This window comes from Anopheles stephensi, chromosome X (assembly GCF_013141755.1).
Source record: "Anopheles stephensi strain Indian chromosome X, UCI_ANSTEP_V1.0, whole genome shotgun sequence".
In the NCBI taxonomy this organism is placed as follows: Eukaryota; Metazoa; Arthropoda; class Insecta; order Diptera; family Culicidae; genus Anopheles; species Anopheles stephensi.
In genome coordinates this window covers 9,301,329-9,311,722 of record NC_050201.1, presented here as the reverse complement: position 1 = coordinate 9,311,722, position 10,394 = coordinate 9,301,329, and positions in this window count along the sequence as shown.

The window sequence follows — 10,394 nt, the reverse complement described above, 5'->3', positions numbered from 1 at the left end:
GGACAAAAGGACACACACACACAAGATATATCACAATAATTGTAAGCTTACCATTACCACGTATCGTAACGCATCTTCCGTTGCACAGTGGACTATGAAAAAGAAATATTGGGATGAAATTCTTTTTGTGACTAAACGTGGAGTAATATTGTAAGTTGACTTAAAGTAAATTTGAGTACATTAATCCGTTTTCGTAGCATCCCACGAGATGGTGCTGCTATTACTGATTCTTATGGGCTTATCAGTGAACGATTTTGTAAGGTGTTGTCTAACTTTTTTCTTTTAGTTTTGTTTAGTTTTAGTTTTTGGCAAAAATTCCAATTAATTGTAAATAATCAAATTTTATGAAACTAACAGAAAGATTTAAAAAATCTCAAATTTCTTACAGTAACAAATGCCATATTATTTATTAATTTCTATTAAATTTAACTTTTAACAAATAATTTTCATTACAAAAATTTACATGGGCTTTATTTTCTAAAACTAAAAAATATAAAATTTCCATAAGTAATATGAAGGTCTTGAGGTAGATCGGCTGCAGGAGGGGGTGGAGGTGGTGGTGGAGTGTGAAGTTAAAGTTATGAATTTTGTCACCTTTTTTTTAACATGCTCAACTTCTAATAATTGTAGAGAGAAATTCTTGAGAAATAGTAAATTAAAATTTTGGATTTTCTCTTAGGTTGAACCAATCAAAACAATCAATCAATCTATCGATCAAAACATTCTGAATTGATAAAAACTCAATGTTACTTTTTCGACATTTTCTGTCGGGAAAATGCCCACTGTGCGTTGGTGTGACAAATGTCATTCAAACGCACTGATGACTCCGTCCTAATCCTGCTTTCCGTTGGTCCCAAGGCAGGAAAAAAAAAAGAAACGAGCGCTTGTTGCATTGTTAGGCACAATCAATTGGTCGTATTTTATCAACCGGATCAAAACATCTCCTTTTTGCCGCAGCATGAATGTAAATAAAGCAGCAGCACCCTTTCAATTTATGTTTTGTGCAGTGTGCCATGGTCGGAACCGAGGCTGAGAAAGATGGAACGACAAGGCAGGGCATGATCCTAACCCCTCTGTTTGCTCTTCAATATCCACAGACACAGCACCGGACAACCGGAACCAGGGGAAGGGATACTTTTCGGAAAGGGTGCCGAAAGAGTCGACCGTTATTGACAGATAATTTTTTTTTTCAAAACCATTCTTCTGGCCCGCACCCGCACACTGATTTATCTCCTGCAGCCCGGGTTAAACCCTTGAGGATGTTGTGCTTGTGGTCTTCGCACACGACCGAAGTGGGTTTTGGCTGCGGTTTTCTCCTCGAGCGTGTTGGTTAAGGAGGGAAGAGCTGTTTTTATTATTGTTCACACCGTTTTGAATGTTTGGTGTGTTTCGCATGACGTGAAGTGCGGTGGCTCTGCACAAGGGAGAAAGATAAAAATTAAATTGTCAACGTTACGGATCGCCGGGAAGCTTAATTCGATTTGTACAACAGCAATGAGCGTAAGTAGGCCGGTGGGATTTATTTCAAAAACAGCAGGGGTTTAAAATAAATTTGCTGTGATAATTGTGGCTTCCGGTACAAATTGATGGCTCACTGTAACCAGTTTGGTAACAGTAGTCTAGTGCTAGAAGTGGTCTAATCTCAGAGGAAACTCATACAAAGAAACTCGTCGAAAGAATCTCGTCCATGGAATTCCGGGTAAGACGCCTCATCCAAAGGACTCCTAGCCAGGAAGTAATTGTATGCTCTCGGAGGAAAGTGGTCTCCTCCATGCAAAAGTGCTAACGAAATGCGTAACCATGTCAAGGTCTTGTCGTCTATAAGCCCTTTCCCTATACAAGCAATCTCGCTTAAGCCTAAGACTTGAGGTCTAGAAGAATCGTTCAAGAGGCCTGGTCCAACTTTCCTCGTTTAAGAGATCTTGCCCAAAGCACTTCGTCCAAGAAATATCGTTTAAGGCATGGATGCCAAACTCATTTTAGCTAGCATTTTAGCCGTCATTCCCATAACTGTTGTCTATCTCTGAAGCATACAATACCTTTCAGAATATAGACCATTGGAAGTGGTCCCCTAGAAGATATCCCCTGGAAGCGACGACAAGGACGAGATTCCTTGGGCGAGATTCCTAGGATGAAGTTCTTCAAATGATATCCATCGGATCTTGTTACCGAAGAGGTGTAGTTGGCATCAACAAACTAAAAGGCTTTTCCGCCCGGGGAACTTCTTGCAAGCGGCATACTCTAAGAGACTTTGTCCAATCAAATCCCTTGTTATAAGAAGCTTTTCCCAGTATACTTCGTCGAAGGAACCTATAAAATAACTTTACCAAGTCGTTCAAGCAACCCTGTACAAATAACACTGTCTTTTAATGGGCCTTAACGTCCTAGGACCTCTTTCACGAGTCATCTTAGACTATCGAATCTTACCAAAGAAATATCTTCCAAGGCATTTCATGCAAAGGACCTCGTTCAGGGAACCTTTTCCAATGAAGAACATTGTCGAGAAGGTTATTAAACCATTACGTAGTGTTATATTTCGAGCTGGGATCATGACCTGTACTTTATCCAGTCTTCTTATACCAGGAAAATCGCCTACTAATAGGATCATTGTCTCCAAAGGGGTCTCTTCCAAGAGTCGACCTAGCCTCAGGAACCTCGCCAAAAGAATATTGTCCAACACATTTCGTGCAATGGACGTCATCCAAGAAACTTCAGCTCCAGAGATCTTCAAGGCAACTCTTTACGAACTAAGTCCATGTCTAAGAGATATATCGCGAAAACTCCTTTAAAGAGCTATCTCAGACTTAGGAACCTCGTTAAAGAAATATCATCCAAACCATTCCATGCAGCCGACCTCCCCTAATGAACTTCAGTCAAGTAATCTCACCTAAGAGCACTGTGAAGAATCGCCTAGAAGGGTTTTAAAATATTACGAAGAGATGCTACTGATCAGCACATTCAGCATTCCTGCACCCACTGCTCCGTCAAGGGTTGAGCTAGTTCTCAAACGATCCGATTGAAACATTAACATCAGACAAAACGCATTTGCCAGCCATTTTTTCTTCGTCTTCAACCCCATCCAACAATAACTTGCAAATATGTTTACCGAAGAAGAAAAAAACGAGGGAAGGGAGAACCAAACAAAAAAGGATTGATGTATCGATGCTCGATACTGAAGTGGTCATCCGAAACATGCACAAACACTCGTCTCCGAACGTTCGTCAGTCCCGCTGCGGTATCGGTCGGCAGTGCCGGATCGCAATTACTGTGCGTTCGTTAGCCATCACCGTACAAGTCTCAGGGTGAGAGTACGCGCGAGTACTGCACCTTCAAGTTGTGCAGTTTTCGCTGCCGGTGTGTGCCGGTGGTATAAAAGGTTGCAAAAGTTTTCCGGTTGAAAGAAAAGTAGAAAAAACCCAACTCAAACAACAAACAGAAATCGAGAAGGAAAAGAGAGAGAGGGAGGAAAAAAACTTCGTCAGAGAAATAAAATCAAGATAGGGAAGATGATACGCTTCCCACTCCGTACAGAGCAGTGGCCAGGACTGGCGAATGTCACTGCGGTTATTACGTTTTTTATCACTTCCCAACCCAACCGGCGTTCGGCGCGTTGATATGGTCGGCTTACCGTGCCCTCGCACCAAAGTGTTGCAACTGTCACCCGCAGCAAATAAATTTCTATTCAATAGTGGAAAATCGTAGTTCAATGCCGTGTAACCGGAGTCTTGACGCCCACCCTAGCTAGCTATCACTCTCACTCCAAGGCTCTCTCTCTCTCTCTCTCTCTCTCTCGCTGTCGGCCACAACATGCCACAACCACACCCGCAGTAAGAACAATGCGCCCGGCAATATCGCCAACCGGCAAGATAACTCTCGGAGGAATGTGGTGCCGTGACCAGGATAAGAACCTGTTGTGCGAGGGGTTTTCGCCTGGGCGAAATACTTCGACTTTACGCTACGTTCCGCGCGGGGTTGTTATGGCAGCAGCGCGATGAGCGTTTAGCAGGAATCAAAAAGGAATCCAATTTTGTCCCAGCCACCCCCCCCCCCCCCCCCCCCCGACCCAGTCCTCTCTGCCCCGACTGAAGTGTTTGCTAAAGATGTGCGTATGCCAGGTGGTAGGGTGCCCATTCTTCAGCCCTCATCATTTTGGAAACAATTGTCGTTACCATTGTCAACTGAGCGTGGAATGAGATTAATTTCTTTCCATTCACTAACGTTGCCGAAGAATACTAAACAGAATCATATATCAAAACCATACCGTTCTGCCGGGCTGGGGAGGTGAGCCGGCGGCGATGGTCCCAGGGAGCGAAGGTTGGTAGGAGCGCACGATGACAAATAAAGATGACCCACGGGTTAAAATATGGGTAATCTGCGATCAATAAGCCAATAAGCAGGCGGCAGTGTTGCCAGCCACCGTGCCCGGAACGTGCCTGCGTAAGCCTTTACCGGCTCCCGGGCCCGATTATTCCCGCTTTCAATAAGCGGCAGACATGTGGTGTGGTGTGGCACCGCTGGCCGCACATTCAAAATTGCACTCGGAACGAATGGAATAAAGATATCCCCGGTTTTTGGGATGAATCCGACCGGTGTTTCCCTTGGGTTGACGCGGTTGAATAGGTTTCCACACCGCAAAAAACCCCCGTCCATCGTCGAGGCCCTTCGTCGGGGAGAGGTTTATTTGCATTCTGCCGTGTAGCGAGTGGAATGCTTCTCTTAATTAAATTTTAAATCGAAGTATGCCTTTTGTTGTTGCGTCACCCATTGTGTTACTTGCTAGCAGTTTCGGGACGAGCGATTTTGGTTACTGTCATACTGGCCGAGCCCAAGGGAACGGCTTTGGTTCGTAGCGGCTCTGCACCGTGGAGTGATTGGCTAGCAGTACGTCGGGCAGATCTCTGCATAGGACGGGGAATATGTAAGGATTAATTTACTGCTTTTGTAGTGCATTGTGTGAGCGTTGCGTGTTGCGGGTGAATAGGATGAATTGGACATGATGGAGTTGAAGTTAAAATCGGGAGCTAAGCTACAAAGGGAGACTGTTTACAAAACAAGGTATATCTCTACAAATTTGAGGATATAAGGACTTACCTATCAGGTCAAGCGCCTTCATCTGCCAGTCGGATATCCCGGCTATTCTGACTCCATCATGCTGGCACGTCATATCAGTTTGGACCTACTACGCCTCCTCTGCCCAAGCTGACGGCCTTAAAAGGTCTTAAAGGCTGGTTTGTCCAGTGCCTTTCTCATTACATAATCAACCCACCTGAAGCCTGGCGAGTCTCAATTGCTACAACATGGAGAGAGCATTGTGGCACATACAGGTCTTAAAACCATCCGGAGTAACGTATCCACTCGAACACGACTAAGTAGAATTTGTCAATATTGGACTGAGTCCATGTTTCTGAGGCGCTTTTGAGTACTTGGTTCGGTAATGGAATATGCAATACAAATTGAAGTTTAATGACAGTGATGCTTCAAATTCGTTTTCACGGGAAAAAAAAACTCAATCCTCAATTTTTCGCTCATAAAAGCGTTTTAGGAAGAAAACGCTACAAGATTTTCGTGATCAACTGACAATGTTCTGATCATTTGAAGAATCTGTTCCGGATGTCGTGGAACATTCATAGGCAAAGGTGGAGTTCGCGGCCGCCTAGCGTCCTGTCGGCTGCCCCGTATTAGAGTCCTCAGAAGAGGAGACTTGTCAATAGGGCCCAGTCAAAATTACTCTCGAAGTTAAAAGGATCTAAGATAGCATAGGTACGTGTTTGACCACATCCATTCCGGCTAAAGGTTTCCAAGCGGCTTGATCCTCCACTGAGCAGAGTCTACAACATTTTTCAAAATGGGGTAGATTTTTTCAGGAATTTCTGGACATTCCTGTGGCAACAGTTCAAACCATTGGTGGTGGAACTTCAGTTTCTCACTTTTGAAATGACACTATTACCTCATCTTGTAACGAATAGTGTAACAATTACGAGATTCCTGGAAACTGTTGCATTTTGTCCGAAATTGGGTCGGACATTGATAGTTAATCCAGGAACTCCTTATTATCATACCATTACGTGGTAAATCTATTAAATTCCACCATTTTGTCTGTTTTTTGCGCATGTTTACGGTGTCCGATTTATTACTATTGACCCATCTAACTGAAACCTTGTTATAATCAAGTAGACACATATTCTATAAAATGAGAAAACACTTCATAACGCTTTGCCAGTGTATGATACTCTAGAGGGAATATATTGATATAAATTTACACAATAAAACTTACAACAATGATTACGTATATTAACAGCATTTGATTTTTGACATTTTAGACTAGTTCAAGACCGAGTCCTTTCTATCAATGTTAAAGCAATCGACTGCTGGAAACAGTTTAGCAGGTGTCTACTGGAAAGTAGACATTTTGACTCATCAACTTCGACTACAAGAGACGAAAGAATCCCTCAGGTACTAAAGTCTTTTCCGTTGAAACGCGTTAACTTCGACAATTGATTGCGTCCTGATAAAATATAGATTCTGGATGGAAACCACGCGACTTTGCTGTGTTGGAATTTTTTTTTTTTTGGAAACAGACCACAAATATGCTTGGCTCCAACGATTGTTGTGTTCAATCACTGAAGAACGGCTTCACTAAATCAATCCACGTGAGGTCTACCATGTGGCTAGGTATCTCCAGGAAGTCATTGTCTGGTTTTAGGGTCATTTTGAAGTTAGAGCTCCAACAAGAGATAACTATCCTGGTCGATGATGTCAAAATGGCGATAATCGTATCGCATGGAATCGATTACAACTCATCACCTAAATTTCTTGAATTAAACCTGATAGACTAAATTATGTTAGTTCTAAACCCATGCCAATTAGTCACCAACTACTCATTGATCTGCAAATCAACTAGACTATTGATTAGCTTGACTTATGCACCAGAGAGCCATGGGAACTCTGTTTTCTATCATTCGAATTTTCGCCCAGTTTGCGATCTTTTTGTGCCGATCCTTGTCCAGAGTTCTCTCAGGGCACATACCGACATCGCAGTTGTGATACTAGTTTCAAACAATATCCTGTCGACTTGTCGATTTCCTGCTATTGCATACATAAGTAATTCTGAAGGGAATGTAAATGGAGATAGACTTTCCTTCAGGAAATGGACCTTCAGGATGGAAAGGGAGACAGACTGTACTGAGTCAGTCGAATTCGAAGCAGTGTGGACATAGAGGTCTATTCTTCTTCTTTCTTGGCCTAATAACCTCTTAAATGGTCATGCCTGCATGACCTACGGATATTCAGCAGGACATGTTGAGACAGTTTTGAGGTCTCTGTCCTTGGGTAAGGGAACACTCAAAACTCTTGAAAGGTTTAGTCTTTTACATGTCTCATCCCATTTTTTTCAGAAGGATTAGGTAAAATACTTCTTCGCACCTGATACTTATTCCAATATTCCGGAGATCGATTACAGTGAAGCTTGAATTACAGAGATAGTTGTAAAGTACGCTCGACCGATATGCGACTCATCCTCTACTACTGCGTAACATTGTTGTGATACGCATCACATACTTTGTGTGGGCAAATAATTCTGGACACAGAACACAAACACACACACACTGACCTTGTATTGTAAAATAACACAATACTACCAAACAACGAGCAACGTAGACAATCGCAAAATTTGCTAAAATCACCCACGTGTAAGTGATTTTTTTTTAATGGACTCCATTGAAAAAGTCGGCTGTGCACAGTTTTTACGGTTGATTTAGTTGAACAATCTCATAATTTACCGGCACCGGTAGGGTTTCTCGCGCGTGCAGAGTAGATGAGGATGCAGCACTAGAGACATACAGGGAGTACAGAGAGAGAGAAAGAGAGAAAGGTTCTGTTAGTTTTTTGTTGGCCTGTGGCTCCACAGTCAATCATACAAACTCAAATCACTTGTTCGGCGGATTTTTTTCTTCGTCGGTTCGTTCGTTGTCTACGTTCTGAAAGGTTTCTGGAGCAGGCAAAAGAGCGAGTTTTTTTTGCCTTCGCTCGTCGAAAGCATACACAAAGGCCGGGCGGAACTTAGCTACTTGTAAACGTTTATCCTGGCGAGCTGGATGAGCTCCGGTGAGCCTGGACGAGCCGGAATGGTGGAAGGTGAGGCCACGCCACAGAGATTCTAGCCGGTGATGTACATGTACAACTACGGTATTAAGTACGTATTCTTTGCGCGCGCGTTTTTTTGCTGTTTGTTCCCTTCGGTAAGATCGTTGCGCATTCTTGGTTCCTTGTTCGAATCTAATCCTTTTTTCATAAACATATCACATCACAATGAAAACTTCGTTTCGGTCTCGGGCCTCCCCCCCCCCCCCCCCGCCCCGGATCTCTTCTCTACTGCTGGCACTGCTCATCGGCGGATGTGTGGTGCTGCGTGTTTTTATCATCCACCCGGTAAGACTCTTACGAGCGTCTGCTGAATTCGTCCAAATGAACCATTAAACATAATAGTGATGAAGACAGACTCGAGGCAAGGCTCGGGCTATAGTTGCGAACGAACTGTAAAGGATTCGGTGAAGCTAACCCTACCATTTGTCTGCCCGAAGGGCTCACCGAACTGTACCAGAAGAATTAAAGGGAAAAGTGTTCAAACAAAACACCAACGAACAAAATGAAAAACCCCCCGAACTAACAATAATCGTCAAAAGAATGATGCTTTTTTACGATAAACTTACACACTATTATCATGCGGCCAGGAGATGCAAGTACGCCAGCCGGATCATCCTGCCCTGCCTTATGGTCGCGCACCGTTCGCATCCTTTTCGGCTGCCCTCGGCCTGGGCCCATAATCCAGCGCGTCGGAATGGGGATTTTATTGAACCAGAGAGAAAAGGAAGGTGAATTGAAAGGTAAATACAATAAATAAAGGATAATTGTCAGCGGTTACACACTATTGCAGGACCCCCTGAAGGGCCCTCCTTCCACACACACACACACAAGCGAGAAAAAAAAGGCACCTGGCACAATGCCGATGAGCTTGTCGATCGAGCTATTGGGTGTGTTGTTTGTGTGTTTAAGCGGCGTTTATCTGTCATGGGAAATCGCTGTGCATTGGGATTTATCGATTTGATTTGTTCCGGGGCTACTAGATAAATATGCAATAAAGGATACAAATGGGGATTATGCACAACCGACGGGTAACATACTCATCGCCCAAATGGAGGCAACACAGTAAGAAAAAATGTTGGTTTTAAGGAGAAATAGAGGGCTTATTATCTCTAAAATACAGCCTGCGAGCTTCGTGTTTTAATTTTTAGCAACTACCCAACGAACCAAACCGATAAATTTTTACTTCGAAAAGGCGAATCGAGAAGGAGATATTTTGAAGTTAGAATGTTGCTTTGATTGGAAGCATTATCCGAAGTTTCCGACACAAGCTGTGCTTCCCTTTCTTCTCCATGTTGTCCTCATTGCAACAGGCCCCTTCTTGGATTAGAGCGCGTTAAAGGAGGTATAAAGTTAATGTTATATATTTATATTTTTATATATTTTTTAAGTGAGCTTGCTAGAAGCATGAAACAAATCTACTAGGAAAATTATGGATGTAATAATGTTAAAATGTTTGACTCGTCGCAAGCAGTATTTGGCAATGAAAGACCGCTTGGAATCAGTTCGGACGGGTGTTTGACACCGGGTATTGCCGCGTGAAGACCATCTATTGCCTAGGCTCTAGTTTTCTATCTAGAGTTATCTGCTCTTAGTAACTGTTCACAATAACGAATGTAAAACCTTTTGTTTCTAATGAACCAACGTTCTGGATTTTTGGTGGTAAGCTAATATGTAATCAGTATTAGAGGAGTGAGAGACGAAAAAACAGTTGTATTTTGGTGGAAAGAGAAGAAAGGAGGGAGAGAAGGATTTTTATTCGTTTTGGGCTTAAGCAGCGCTGGAGAAGCGCCCTTAAGAAAAGTGGCAGCCAATATTCATCGCTCTACAAAAGAAACAGTAGCGCCATAAGCAGCGCTGCTTATTGACTGAAATTATACCTTTAAAGATCGGCGCGTTAATCGTTGCTTAGTGGCTGATATGTCCGATTTTTTCTTACTGGCAATCCTGCTAACTATCTCTCTGCATATCTGCAATCCAGTGACGGAAAACCTTGAAGAAATTGTTGTCTAGACTTGCATCAGTTCCTAGAACAGGTCGTGAATTGATACAATGCGCTCTGGACGATTCAGAACAATTCGACGAACATCTCTGGATGGTATTTTACAGCTGAAAGAGTTCTCAAGTTCTTAGCCTAATAGCATAAGAGAGCTTTTATTTACGTTCAAGGATATTATAAGGTTTTAAATTGAACGGGTTGAATAAAATCACCTTGGGGCCTATGGACGAGTCGGATGGGACTTTGTAAGTTAGGA